The 15,341-nt window shown below is 34.8% G+C and overlaps 1 long non-coding RNA gene across 1 annotated transcript in view; it reads right to left on the bottom strand.

The window, feature by feature from the left end:
• LOC130232091 (uncharacterized) overlaps nt 1-15,301 on the bottom strand; it is an 83,625-nt gene extending 68,324 nt beyond the window's left edge. The window contains exons 1-2 of the long non-coding RNA XR_008838087.1: nt 15,226-15,301; nt 13,434-13,527 (exon numbers count right to left, since the gene is read on the bottom strand). This is a non-coding gene — a long non-coding RNA (uncharacterized LOC130232091). The remainder of the gene's footprint in view (nt 1-13,433; nt 13,528-15,225) is intronic.
• Nucleotides 15,302-15,341: the final 40 nt, after the last annotated feature.

Below are 15,341 nucleotides of genomic sequence, written 5' to 3'. Positions count from 1 at the left end.
CCCACCGTTCACATACACACGCGCACACAATAGAAATTGTGACATTGGCGTGAGATATAAAAAATAATGCAGGGGATTATGCTCTGATACTAGGCCTTATTTACTCATAGATGTATTAGGAAAAACACCTGCCTCCTACTCCAATAGGATCAAGAGATTAATCTTACTGAGACTTAATACATACAGATGGTCAGACAGGAAAAATTAGAAAAATATGAAATATGAATACATTCGTCTTGTATAATATGAAATACGATTCATCTATTGCAGAGATTATAGCTTGATGCATTGGTGTACTTAACAAGGAGACAAAGTTAATTTCTTTATAGGCCAAATGTTGCTGGCAAGATCCCTAGAATAATAATGATTCTTTGGGGAATATTATAGAAATTAAACTTAAGCCGTCTTCTCGGTTCGCATATTAATGGCTGCTGGTGCAAGGCTGCTTTTGATTCATAGGGCTGTCAGATCTTTGTGCAGCTGCCAAACAAACATCTGACAGCTCAAAACACAACATTTATTCATTCAACACAGAAACACACACACCTTTAATGCTAGAAGCACCTTACAGAGCCCACAACAATGGGCTTTTTCAATCTTTATTCCACTTCTGAAGGAAGATCTGATCTGCTTTAATTACAATCATCTTAATCTAAAGACTGTACATTGACTGCGGGTCTTCTGACATTTCTTACAGTGTCTTTTCGGTGAAGAATCATTGGGAACTGTGATTTAGTTCAAACAAATGTCAAGTACAATTTACAAATAGTATTAGTGGGAAATTTTTTAACAAGGACAAGGATCCCAACATCTCAAAAACCCTGAGGGACCCCCTTCCTGTAATATAAAGACAAATGTACTGTATGCAGTACTCTTCATATAACACTTTCTTATTATATGATATATACAGTGGGGGGGCACAGTGGCGCAGTGGGTAGCACTGTCACCTTACAGCAAGAAGATCGCTGGTTCGAGCCTCGGCTGGGTCAGTTGGCATTTCTGTGTGGAGTTTGCATGTTCTCCCCGTGTTCGCGTGGGTTTCCTCCGGGTGCTCTGGTTTCCCTCACAAGTCCAAAGACATGCGCAATAGGTGAATTGGGTAAGCTAGATTGTCCGTAGTGTATGTGTGTATATGTGAGTGTGTATGGATGTTTCCCCTTTGATGGGTTGCAGCTGGAAGTAGCTTTACTTGCATTTAACATGCTTTCGATGTTAGCCATGGGACGATAACCGTTTTCAATGTATAATGTGGTTTGAAAAAGTCAAAGTTTTAAAACCGCCAACATTTTCTGTTATACCATTCCTGTATGTAAGATTTTTTATTCAAATTTTTTTGGTTTTTGTTTTTTAGGACAAAAGTATCTTCAGCAAAAAAAGGATATCCAAAAATGCCATTTTAAAAACAAATCCGTGTTTTAAAAAAAGCTGAAATGAAGACAGCAGAAGTCAATGACTTATCTGAATTATTTAGCCTGACATGTTTGCTGTTCCAAACTATTTTAAAATAAGATATATTGTGTTCAATGGTGAAAAGTTTTTGTTTTTTACCCAGACAGTTAAAAAGAATATATTTTAGAGCTGTAATCACAATACCGTTAAACTGTAAAAATGTGATATTTTAATACAAGGTTATCATACTGTCAAAATCTTATACCGGCCCATGCCTATTCTAGGTGCAGTATAACAATCTACTGTAAAAACAGAATGTCTAAAGTGTAACCTATTATGTAATTTTCTTTTTTAAAAAGTCAACATTTAAATCAATATCTTGAAATGTTAGATGGACCTAAAATTACTTATAGACCCCAACACCTCAGTTTGAAAACTACTCCCTGAATCCAATCACATGCAGCATCATTTATACTAAATACCCCCAAGATGACTGCTCTTTAAAGTCTCGTGTCCACCTTACCACCATCAAATTCACAATAAAAAACCTCTTATAACACTTCACCAGCACTCTTTTACCCACAAGTCTTTGGTACCTGCGGTCTGAAAAGTTAAAAGTGCATCTGTTTTACCTACATTCTGAAAGCTGATCCACTAGTGTTGCTTTGTGTTTCTCTACCGCCCAAACACCCCACGGGCCTCTGCTTCCTGACAAAGGTCCTTCTCAATATCCTGAGAGATGGTAGAGACTGGTGTGAATAAGAGAGAGAGAGAGACAGAGAGAAATCGAGAGAGAAAAGAGGACAGGAAAGGAGAGCGATGGCGTGCCAGGTAGTGCTTATGAAGAGGGAAGGCCATTTAGATCAAATGCAACAGGAATGAAGGAAGGCAAGGCGCCTGCACCCATTTAATCAACATCCTAGCTCTCCAAGCACATGCACACATCACAACTGAGGTGCTTGTTTTATGGAGCAAAACAGATGCTATGTTGATGTGTTCAGTTCATGCATTCATAAGAAAACCACTACCGTGACTGACTTGGTGCAGCAACATAAAAGCCCTCATACTAAAGTTTTTTTGGCAGGATGTGGAACAAGAACATAATCTGGTTGCATGCAAAAATGTCTATGCGATAAACAAGAAACTTCTAGGAAACAGAAATGAAATATGTCGTTTTAGATTACCACTAGGTAGCAGCACTCTCATTCAATTCAATAACTTGAAAGACCAACATGAAGAAGATGTGAAAGAAATCAATCTAACCATCCATACAGATGTGGGGCAGGTCAGAACAACAACAAAAAATAAATAAATAAATAAATAACAATTTTCAGGAAAAAGTCAAATATTAAAACACACATTTCACACACACTGTAAAACCCAGTAAGTTGAGGTACCTCAAACCATTTGAGAAAACCGATTGCAACAAACCATTTAAGTTCAAAAACTAATCCTAAAGAGTACTGTCAACTTAATCCATTTGAGTAAATGAAGCAATTTGAGCACAGTAAAACCCAATAAGTTAAGGAAACTCAGTTTGATACAGATTGCTACAAACCATTTGAGTCAAAAAACGAATCTATATGAGTACTGTGAACTTACTCCATTTATGTTGAAGTGATGAGGTGTTTAACTAACTCATTACCTTCAACACTGAGTTCAAAACTCTTCAAATGAGTATTGACTTCCAGTACATTTTGAGTTAACTACACTCATTTCATTTGATAAAGTTGACGGTTGGGTTTTACAGTGCATAATAATCTATATTCAAAGATGGTTTCTTTGTTTTATTCAATGTTAAATCAAATGTATGCTGCAAATCTCTCTCTCAAAAATCCAAATATCAATAAACTAATAGTTCATTCATTAGTGTAATCAATAGTTATGGGGTCAAAGAAGGAGATGCCCTATTAATGTCTACTATAATGTTTGAACAACTTCTGTGATAAACTTATCTGCACAAAATAATGTTTTGTTGTCATTCAGTGTAACATTATTTTATGTAAAAATAAACAAACATTATGCTGACTTGTACTTATTAAAATGCGATAAAAAGTTATTTTTATAAAAAAAATTAATAACTCAAAACTTTATGCTGAAAGACAGCAGCATAGAAGTCAAAACATATTGGTATGAATAATAGTGGAATAGGATAAAATGTTTAAATTACTATTAATTAGTATTATTAGGAATTCACTTTAACCTTTAAATAGAGTTTTCTCTGACAAATGTTTTGGTATACAGTATAAACAACATTTACACAACAACATTTTAGTGGGTAATTATCAAAATGATTAAAATGTATAATGGTGATTTTTTTTCCTCTAGAAAATAAATCAAATTAGAATTTCACTTGCAGTTTTTGAATGCTTAAAAACCTCTTTGAACCTCTGTCTGTTGTGTAAAGTATAAGCCCTAAAGCCTAGGTTTGAATAACATTATAATTTTGTATTTCAATCTGCAAGTTGTTTGTTCCCATACAGTATGTGCATTGCAGGATGAGCAGTGTCATGTATTATCATTTTTAATTTTTATTGTTGTTATTTTTTAAACCAAGTTATTTTAATCAGGGGAGTTCAGTAAATGCTAATGGAACTTAAGTCACTAATAAATATATATTCTGCATTTAATAATGTATAAGTTCCAGTAAATACTGATGCCAATGCGATATGCCAAAAATGCAATCTCGATAATTAGTCTCGATAGTTTTCAATATTGAACGATAATGATAAAAATGTCGATATAAGTTGTTAATGCTTCCCGATTTAAAAGAGTACCCCAACAATGACTGAAGCCACAAAAATTAGAGGGTCCATTAAAGGGCATCACATCTTCAGCCGATAAATTACATCTCTAATATCAACACAGTTTTTAGTGTTTTTTTTTTTTTCAATTAGATTCCCATTGTTGCACGTTCTTCCATGTGATTGGCTCTTAGATTAATATAGAATAAAAAAGTCCAGAGCTTATCATTGTTATTGACATAAATTTTATTGCGATTCGATATAATATCGTTTATCGGCCCAGCCCTATTGATTTAAATACAAATGTAAAGATAAAAAAAATGCATTTAAATATCAAATCCATATTTGTACACATTTAATCTGATCTTTGCTACAATTCCATCTGTGTGACAGATTCAAATCATATCAAATGCAAACCAGCAACACACAAGCAAAGCTGATTAACTGTGCTTACCTGAACACATTACAACAGCACTCAATCAAGGACAGCAGGACTAAGCAGAAATAGGACATTTTAATCTGTGTGAGAGACAAATGCGCAGCAAACTAATCTAATATCACGCATAAACATGCCTCGTAAAGACAGTTCATGTGGGAATACTTTAACACCAGGTAGGTATTAATGTCAGGTACAGACATTAATGTAGTCACAGCTAAGTACAAGCACAGAGTCCCTGCTGAGAGAAATCACACCTCTGGTTCATGCTGGGGGGGAAAAGTGTTTGAGCTTTGCAGCACATTGCTATTGCTATAACTAAAAGAACATGAAACAGGGAAACATGATGTGGTACTGTCTCTACATGATCTCAGGCATTGCATGCATTTTAAATTATTAATCCATTTCTTATATTTCACTGATTATTGTGTACTTTGGATATATTGAATATAAAAATGTTAAAGTTTGTACACTAAAAAAAAGTGTGTTTTATTTATGTTGATAGTCATATTATTCTTAATATATAAGGGCAATGAGTCAACAAACATGAACATAGAAACAATATAAAGTACAAAAAAATAATAATCCACAATATTCACAAATAAATTACATATAACTATGCCAATGTTTTCACATACTGGAGAAAAATCCAAGTAGGTTTGAATGTTGAGATCACAAACTGTATATTCATTCATTAATTTTCCTTCAGCTTAGTCTCTATTTCAGAGGTTGCCATAGCGGAATGAACTGCCAATTATTCCCACATATGTTTTATGAAGCGGATGCGCTTCCAGCCGCAAGCAAATATAGGGAAACATCCATACACACTTTTTCTCATGCGCACACATGCACGCACACATGCAAACTTGCACACACACACGCACAATGGCCTATTTAGTTAATCCAATTCACCTATTGCAAATGTCTTTGGACTCTGGGGAAAACCGGAGCACCCAGAGAAGGCACACATGAACACGGGGAGAACTTGCAAACTCCACACAGAAATGCCTACTGGCCCAGACTTGAACCAGTGACCTTCTTGCTGTGAGGTGACAGTGTTAACCACTAAGGCACCGTGTTGCCACTAACTGTATATTTGTTTAGTCAAACCATTTGCTAAACTGAAAAAAATAAATAATAGTATAATTGCACCGATACTACATTTCTCAGCTCTTATTGATTATAGTGATAGCTGACTATAATGATACCGACAGTTTTATAGATTTGCCTTTAATATTTTTAATATGGTAATTAATTCCACAGTGGTGAATGACACAAAATAAAAAAGCTAAAAACATTCTCTTTAATCTGTTTCAGGGAAACTGGTCTCAATCATAAACAAAACATTAATAAATTAAGGATTCTTCACTAAATTATTCTTAAATTCTTAAATTACAATAACTATATTATGTTTTTTTAATGTCCTGTATACTGCATTGATTCAGTAAGTCAAATTGTTATGTAGGGCATTTATTACACCAGAATACAGCTAAAATCAGACGCTCAGATTTAACCATATTCGTAACAGTTGTAAATATTAAATGAGCTCTGCTCTGATGCAGCTCATCAGTACCTGCTCTTTCAGACAGACACACACACACACACACACACACACACACACACACACACACACACACACACACACACACACACACACACACACACACTCCTTAGTTACTCAATTTTTTTTTTACGTTAAGTGTCTGTAAACGATTTATTTGGGCTGAATTTAAACAAATTAAGTTGAACATTATTACATCTAATTAGTTTAAATTCAACCTAAATAAGTTGTATGTAACAATTTTGCAGACATCATTTTTTTCAGTGTAGATATAGAATCTTTTTTTTAACTGCAGTGGTGAAGAGCTTTATTTTAGCTAGAAAGAATAAGTGATAAAAACCATCAGAACAACCCATAATGCTCTTGAGTTGTGCTGTAGACGAAATATAATCAAAATTATAACTACACTATACAAAGTGGACCAACAGAGATGTACAGTATTTAGGGATGTATTTTAAATCTTTAACATACGTGAAAGCACAGGCAGGAACTAATATCAACCTCCACATAAACAGATGTCTTTTTGACATTTAGTGACATCCTATCATTTCAGAAAAATCACAATAAGCTGAGTGAAATGTCAGACTAAATAATGCATGATGAATTCAACACTCAGCGGTTTACATGTGCCTCATTACAAATATATGTGGTAATTTCACAAAATACTAAAAATCTAATGAAAGATACATTTAAACAGACTTAATGCCTCTGGTGCTTTACATTTTAGCAGATATTCCACAACATTCCATAAAATATTAGCTGTGAAAAGCTTACAAACTGCAGTTTTTTTGTTTTTTTTTATTGTCATCCAATTCTACACACAAAAACTCAATATAAATTCCTACCGCATTCACACACATTCCTACCACATTCACACACGCACTCATACACTACAGGCAATTTTGTTTACCAAATTCACCTATACCGCATGTCTTTGGACTGTGGAGGAAACAAACGCCAACATGAGGAGAACATGCAAACTTCACATAAAAATGCAACTGGCCCAGCTTGAACTTGAACCAGCGACCTTCTTGCTGTGAGGTGACAGTGCTAACCACTGAGCCACCGTGCCACCCATAATAATAGTAATAATAATAATAATAATAGTTTAAAAATACAATAGAAATTTACTTTTTAAACATTTCTAAATATAAACATTTGCAATTTGAACGCATGAAAGTAGCTGAGGTAAAGCTTGGGGTCATAAGAACACCTTTTACTTTTCTCCGATTTGCAACATAACAGTTACCTTTTGCCACTATTCATCTTTATATGATGTATTAAATGAATATGAACATAACTCAATCTGTTCTGCCATCTTGGTAAAGATAAAAAAAAACAGCATAATGTGAATATTTTAAAGGAACTAAAAGCAATTCAATGTACTGATGAATGTTTCATCTGGATGTTCACACACTCCTTGATACCTCTTAGGGTAATTTGTATGACGCTTATGAAAACATCAATATTTCAAAACGGTAAAGAGTAAACAGGTTTTTATAAAAAGGTCTACAGGGTGATTTGGGATGGTAAACCCATCTACAACAGTATCTGCACCAACAGCACTAGTATGAATATGTCGGAGTTTAAATGAAGTGCTGCTGCCTACTAATCTAAATGTCAGTTCCGGTCTGGCTGTTCAGTGATGGATATGTGTATAGGAGTGTGTTCCGAGCAAATGCACTTATTGCAAACGCAAAGCAATCACTCGAACTTATTTCCACACACGGCCGCCGAGCGCGTTCACGCAGGTGGAGAAGACGCACACGCGTGTCCTATAAAGACACAAATCATTTACATGCTCGTCTCATCAAAGGCAGCTCCGCACATCTCCACCGAGATTTTCCGCCGATCAGAGTGCTCCGTTTGCATCTCCAAGCGCGACGGGCTAACCTTTGCGACTGCCAAGAAATGTGATTAATTTTTTAAATACAGCTGTTGACCTATTATTGAGATGGAGAGGCGCCACAGGAGACACTCGGCGTGCGCGCGCTGTCATTATGGAACGCGTTATTCCATCAGTGTTTACAAGCTCGCGTTCAAAAAGAAACACGCACATGGAAAAAAGCGGTAAATCAAAATAATGCAACAAATGCTGTTCTGGGCCATATTCATGAACAAAACGCCAATCAAAGAAAGGCCTATGGAACATCATCCTTTCAGAATTTGCTTGTGAGAGTAAAATGGTAACAACAATAGAGAAACAATCTTTCTGAAGCATCTGAGTAGCTTGTTAATGGAGTCATGAATGAATTATGTTAGAGATAATGGGTTTATAATCAATAATTCATCCTAGTTTTTCCATCACTGCGCTATAATATGTGCCATGTAAAAGTAGTAGCACATACCTCACAAAATTAGCATGACAAAGCTACTTAAAATAATCTAAGCATGTTCATTCTGTTTTAGCTATAACTGATGGTATTCTTGACAGACAAGTATAGGCTGCTCCGAGAGTGAGGTTTTATGCTGGTTTTAAATTTAAATATAATTATAAATACACATTATACATAATTTATATATACATATATACATAAATACACATTTTCAGTGAAAAAAAAGTGGGTCATACTACCAATACTTTTTTCATTCATTTTCTTTTCAGCTTAGTCACTTTATTAATCTGGGGTCGCCACAATGGAATGAACCACCAACTTATCCAGCATATGTTTTACGCAGCGGATGGCCTTCCAACTGCAACCCATCGCCGGGAAACACCCATACACTAAAAAATGCTACATTTTAGGGCTGCACAATAATTGTTTCTGCATTGAAATCACAATGTATGCATTCGCAATAATCACATCCCATGCTGCTCAATGTGAAGTCAGGATTATAACAGCTTCACCACAGGTCAAAACACATAATATGTCGAGTGAGTCAATGGAAAGTTGTTGTTTTTGAGGCCTATGAGTGTGTGAGTGTTTCAAGTAAGTTTAAACAATTCAGGCACAAGAAATTTTAGCATGAATAGCTTTAAGAAAGATTCATTGCATTTCATTATTAATGTAATAAAGACCATACAGTGTTTTATTATTATTATTTAAGTATTAGTCTAGGGGAGGATTTAAATCAAATTTCGCTTATCACCACATACATTGCATATAAACTTATACTACAGGATGTTCAAAACAATATGAAACTTGCATATACATTTAAACTTGGAGCATGCATACACCCACATACACTCACTTATATAAACTCAATCCTTGCATATACACCCACAACACACACACACACACATACATACATATAAACTCGCTATGGCGCCTCATATTAATCTTAGCTGTATTCTATATGCTTACAATTGGTATATTATATTTTATGCCAATGCAATGCTCTACACATTTTCATCTGTTTTTATCCTTTTTTTAAATTAATTGTTTCTTTTATTCCTGTTTCCACTTTGTAAAGCACTTTGATGTAAAGCACGATGTAAAGCACTTTGAATTACCACTGTGTATGAAATGTGCTATATAAATAAACTTGCCTTGCCTTACAAAATCACCCCAATAAATCTAAAATTATGAATTATTTATGAATATTCAGTTTACTAATTTCACAATATAGAGTATATTGCAGAAAAACTAAATTTTGTAAATCAATTTTTTTCAATAATTGTACATCCCTACTAGGTCTGCACAATATATCGTTTAAGCATCAATATCACAATGTGATCATTCGCAATAGTCACATCGTGAGCATATGCACTGTTGAGTCTGGTAAATAGTTTATCATTTCGCAGATGTAAAGTCTGGATTTTAATTTATCATTTAGCTAGTGTGTCACTGTACACCTGAACACAGTTCGACTTATCAGAAAACAATAAAACGCTGTTTATTTAATTGGTATCTTTTTCAATATTGAATCTTGTCGCTTGTGGATTGTTTCTTATATTTTAAGCAGATGCACTCCCCTACAGAATGTTCCCAATCAATAAATTCTTTCCAAATAGTTATTCAAATTTTCTAGTGACATTGTAGATATATATCTTGATATGAATACAAAGTGTCGATAGGTAGATAGATAGATAGATAGGTAGATAGATAGATAGATAGATAGATAGATAGATAGATAGATAGATAGATAGATAGATAGATAGATAGATAGATAGATAGATAGATAGATAGATAGATAGATAGATAGATAGATAGATAGATAGATAGATAGATAGATAGATAGATAGATAGATAGATAGATAGATAGATAGATAGATAGACAAATTAATAAATAAATAATAGCAAAACAAAAAATGTTGCAATGTTAGATTTTTCCAATTTCAAGCAGCCCTAATCCCTACCATGTTTCACCTAAAAGTGATTTTAATAAAGACTTTCTTGTTTTATTTTCTAGTGCACAAACCCCTTTCCAAATCGACATGATTTTAGAGTGAACTGCCCTGAAATTCACTTTGTAGGTCACATTTGTACACTTGCCCTTCATCGAAAAATTAATTCACTCTGTTGTGAGCACTTGTTTGCTTTTACATCCAAATTGGAACAGGACCACAAGTGTCCATGGTAGCAGGGACAGGTCACAGCCCAGTGGCACATATGAACACAGTCAGAACACGTCCCAAATGGACCGCTGTGTTGACAGATCTTCTGACATGACCCAAATGAATCCCCAATACCCCAACTGAGCCCGCTGACTGGCCTGATTCAACCAGCTGGGACATCTGGAGTCAAGAATCACACTGGCGGTTCAAGAGGAGAAGCAAGGGCCAGCTGGATGTGAGAGAAAGAGGGGAAGAGGACAGTCACCAGCCTCATGTTGCATTCCCCTTACACCAGTGACAACATGGAGAATGTGAGAGGAAGAGAGAGCGAGATGGCCCTTGAACAGACACACTGACTAGCCCAGAGGAACTAACTAGAGAGAAATGCCAGACAGAGTGAAATATGATGTTTTCACTTTGTCAAAGGATTTTCCGACTCCTACAGAGTCATCTTACGAATGTAGCCTATTTAGTTTTAAACCATGCCAGGGATGTTGATTAAATGTTTTATCAACCAACAGATGAATCGGTTGTGCATTTGCATTCTGGTGGAGAAAGCACAGTCGGAGGGGGGCTGGAGAGCTTCAGTCAGAGAGAGAGAGAGAGAGAGAGAGACACGGAAAAGAAGAGAGCAAGTTATAAGTAAAAGATCTCTGGCAGCCTACAAATGCAGAACAAAAGAAACGATTTGCATACAAATCAAATTTTATCATCTCAGTCTCCCTATGCCTGTTGTGCATTCAGAAGCACGGATGCACTCAAAGCCCTGCGAGAACAGGACACCTCTATTCGAAGACACAGGCCAAACGTTGCTGCATTTTTCAGGAGGGAGAGAAAAGAAAGAAAGGCACAAACAAATGGAGAGAGATGAAGATATGTGAAAAAAATGGTTTACTTTTTGTTTACGGTTTTAAGCGTGAAATGAGATGAACACATACTCTCTTTATTTCCATCTGCAAATTCTCAAAAATAATTTGCTCCTCTCAGCGCAAGGAGAATTGACAAGTGAGATTTGCGGCAGAAATCCTTTTGAGAGCATTCATCCTGTTCGATTTCAATGCTAAGTCCTCCAGCTTTCTGCTATAAAGAGCCCACATCAATATTCTGTCGGCTTTAATCCCTCCACTGGAGAAAAAAAAGAGACGTCAAAATGAGGTAAAGGAAATCTGGGGGCGAACTGCAGGCCTGCTGAAGCTCAATAAATCCCACAGAGGAGGACACATTAAAGTGTGTCATGGCTTACGGCCACCACCAGAGGGCACACTTGACTTTTGAATACCATTACAATTTTTTATATTATTAGACTATCAGATACTATTGCAGTTTAATCAATTGTATTTACAGCAGATTTTTTATATGCCTCACCATAATAACAATATAAAACAAAAACACAGAGATTTTAATATATGAAGATTACAAATGGAGTGATTCAATTTGACTATATTTATAAGCTTATGTATTTAAAACAAATCCCTCACATCTCTATTTGGTGTCATCAACAAATGTTAACATCGTAAGACAACATCGTAACAACTTTTTACTCTAGTATAGAGTCAATTTAGGGGCATATATACTTGCAAAAAAAAAAGTATTGAGCAAAAAAAAGTGAGAAATAAAAATTCGTTTTGCTAACAAAAATAAAAAACTGCAAAGAGAAAATTAAGTTTTGAGAAATAAAAATGAAATTTGCAAACAAAAAAAACTGCAAATAAAAAACAAGCAGTGCAAAAAACTAAACTTGGGCGTTTACAGCAGGTCCGGACCTGCCTCCATTTAAGTGATGTCATCACCTGGAGACACAGTATCACCAAGGTGGTCTTACAGCCCAGTAGGTCAAGGCCTGCCGTAACGCCCAAGTTCCATTGACTCCGCCCCCTCGTCAAGTTAGGGCCACAAACTGAAACGCACAGAAACGTGAAGTGCAAGGTGAAAACAGCATAACAGACTCATGGTTGACTAAAAAGCAAATTAAAGCATTGCGATTGACTGGACAGGTTTTGTAAAAGCAATATTATAAAAAATGTTTTGCAAATATATAGAGATTTTTTTTATTTATAGCAAATATTTTAGGTGTTTTTTAGTACTACTTGATTTTTATTTGCAGTTCTTTTTTTGTTTGCAAATTTCATTTTTATTTCTCAAAAATTAATTTTTGCAATTTTTGGAGATTTGCATTATTTATTTATTTATTTTTTTTTTTGCTCAATAATTTTTTGTTTGCAAAACTTTGTTTTATTTTGCAAGTATATATGTCCCTAGATTGACTCCATACCTGTTGCTAGGGAAATTAAATTGCATAAAACAAAAAATTAAATAAACTATGAAGTGCTCAAAAGTGGTGCACTGAAGTATACAATCATAAAGATTCCAAATAAAGAGGAGTGTCAGGCTACAAAATTTAGATCCTACTGAACCTAAATATCTCATTGATGATGTTATCAAGCTTCAAAGACCTTTCGTCAAAAGTCATCAGCTTTATCTGAAACTACAAATTCTGTCATTTTTAAATAGTAGGCAAAGAAGCATTATAGCTGAGAAAAAGTATCCTGCTCTTCAACTACTGGATTCTAAAGACTGCAAAAAGGAAACTATTTTTTTGTTCAATGTATGGCAAATAGGAGTTTTTGGGACTAAGTGTTTTGGTGAAAATAAACAACAGTGTCCCCTATATATAAAGTAAGGGGTAGGTTTCATAGAGACAGTCAACTGAGAATTACATGACCAGATTAGTTTACAACAGACCATGCAGCACAGGGAAAAACAACTCATGAGAAATTCATACAATAAAAGTGTGATAAATTTTACCTTGCAAAATGTAGGCCGTTTCAGTGTGTATTTTCAGGAGTACACCACTAGAGGGAAGACCCTTCCTTTCTTTCAGCCATTGGACTTGCGAAGACTGTCGAAACATGATGACAAATGAAGTACGTTAGAACGTTTAATCGAATAAGACAGCTATACTATAGTCGACTTAAATGTATAACATTAGGAAGTAATATATAATACAGTAAATAATGCTGACAAAAAATGCTTTTCACACAGAACGCAAAAGAAAAAGGGTCTGTTTTCACAAGTCGATGGCAACAGTAAGGCAAACAAGTGAGAGCTAATTTCTACGGCTAATAAACATAAGGGGGGGGGGGGGCATACGGGAACACAAATTTATGAAATATGTGTAAATATCTAACTGATATTTAATATAATAGCTCGGTTTGTTGTAAAATGCGCTGTCTTTTTGCAGCATCTTTAGCCAAGTTTAGCGCGGTTCTTAAACTCAGTATTGCGCCATGTGTAGGCCGCAGCTTTCAAGCAACAAACAACCATAAACCAAACCATTCTTACCTCGTTGAATGTTCAAGTGTTTGTACGGTCAGAGAATGCAAACAGGCACTGCTCAGACCTTCATTAACTGCAAATATAATATTGTTTGCTAGTGAGTACGCGTAAACAGTAATTTAATTGCTAGAGGTCACTGTGCTATTTGTTTTTGCTGCCACAGTATCCGAGAGGATCCAACTGTGTCACGCGGTAGTTGTCACATCTCATTTGCATACCGTCGTAAACGCCCTGGGTCTCAGTTTTATATATATATATATATATATATATATATATATATATATATATATATATATATATATATATATATATATATATATATATATATATATATATATATATATATATATTTATTTTATTTTATTTTTTTAATGATAATTTATGTATAACACTGTAAGTAAGTTAAAAATCGGATACCCAATGATCTCAAAAACGTTTAACGGTGTTCAGGTTAACTGGTGGTCATTCAATTAATTTATTCTTTAATTAAAATTAAAACTTATTTCAATCGTAAAAATTTAACCTTCTTTAATCAGTTAAGCCAATATACGTGGCTGAATTACTTTTAATTTACTTTTTGCCTAGTATGCTCCATTCTTTAATCCCTTGCTGTCAGTGTCACTCCACTTTTTCACATTTGAAAACGATATAAATGACCCTTGATATGACCCCAGACAATAAGCTATTAGAACACCTGATTATTTTGCATCTAAAACACGATTTCATAGTGTTAATGAAAAGTGCAGATTGTTGTGAAACATGCAGTAATTTTTTATGTGAATATTTGGCATGTCCAGCTTTTGCAGCAATTACAGCAGTACATAGCTGGCATCTCAATTAATTATTTTTGTAATATTTATAATATATTAACTTCAACACAAGTGTTATTCTTTGTCTTCTGCTACTAAAACCAAAAACCAAAGCAATTACCTAATTGCCCTTGGTTTTATTCTGTGGCTTATATAGGCTAGCCTATATAGCATATGATGACTCAATTGTTAGATATTTAATTAATCTTGTTTGTTTTTTTTTTTTTTTGTTTTTTTTTTGTTTTTTAGGCCAATTTAAAACAACTCACCATTTATGAACTTGTAGCTATACTAAAATATAACTCATTGATATGTAAGACAGAGATTGCAAATGTAGGCCTGCTGCCTACAAACTAGCCTATTGATAAATAATCAATTATTAGATATCAATCCAAAGTAACTGCAAATAATGCTAAATGTGAAACATGATAATGCAGGGTAAAGAACCTCACTTCAACTGTGTAAAACGTACACTTGAAACTTCAAGGTTCGGTGCTATTGGGCGCGCGCACAAACAACTCTAGCTCGCTCGCTCCCGCTGCCGTCTCCTATTTCACTGCTCTCCCAA

Source organism: Danio aesculapii, chromosome 7 (assembly GCF_903798145.1).
Source record: "Danio aesculapii chromosome 7, fDanAes4.1, whole genome shotgun sequence".
NCBI lineage: Eukaryota > Metazoa > Chordata > Actinopteri > Cypriniformes > Danionidae > Danio > Danio aesculapii.
Note: the sequence above shows the minus strand (reverse complement) of the source record. Positions and strands in the feature narration are given on the sequence as shown.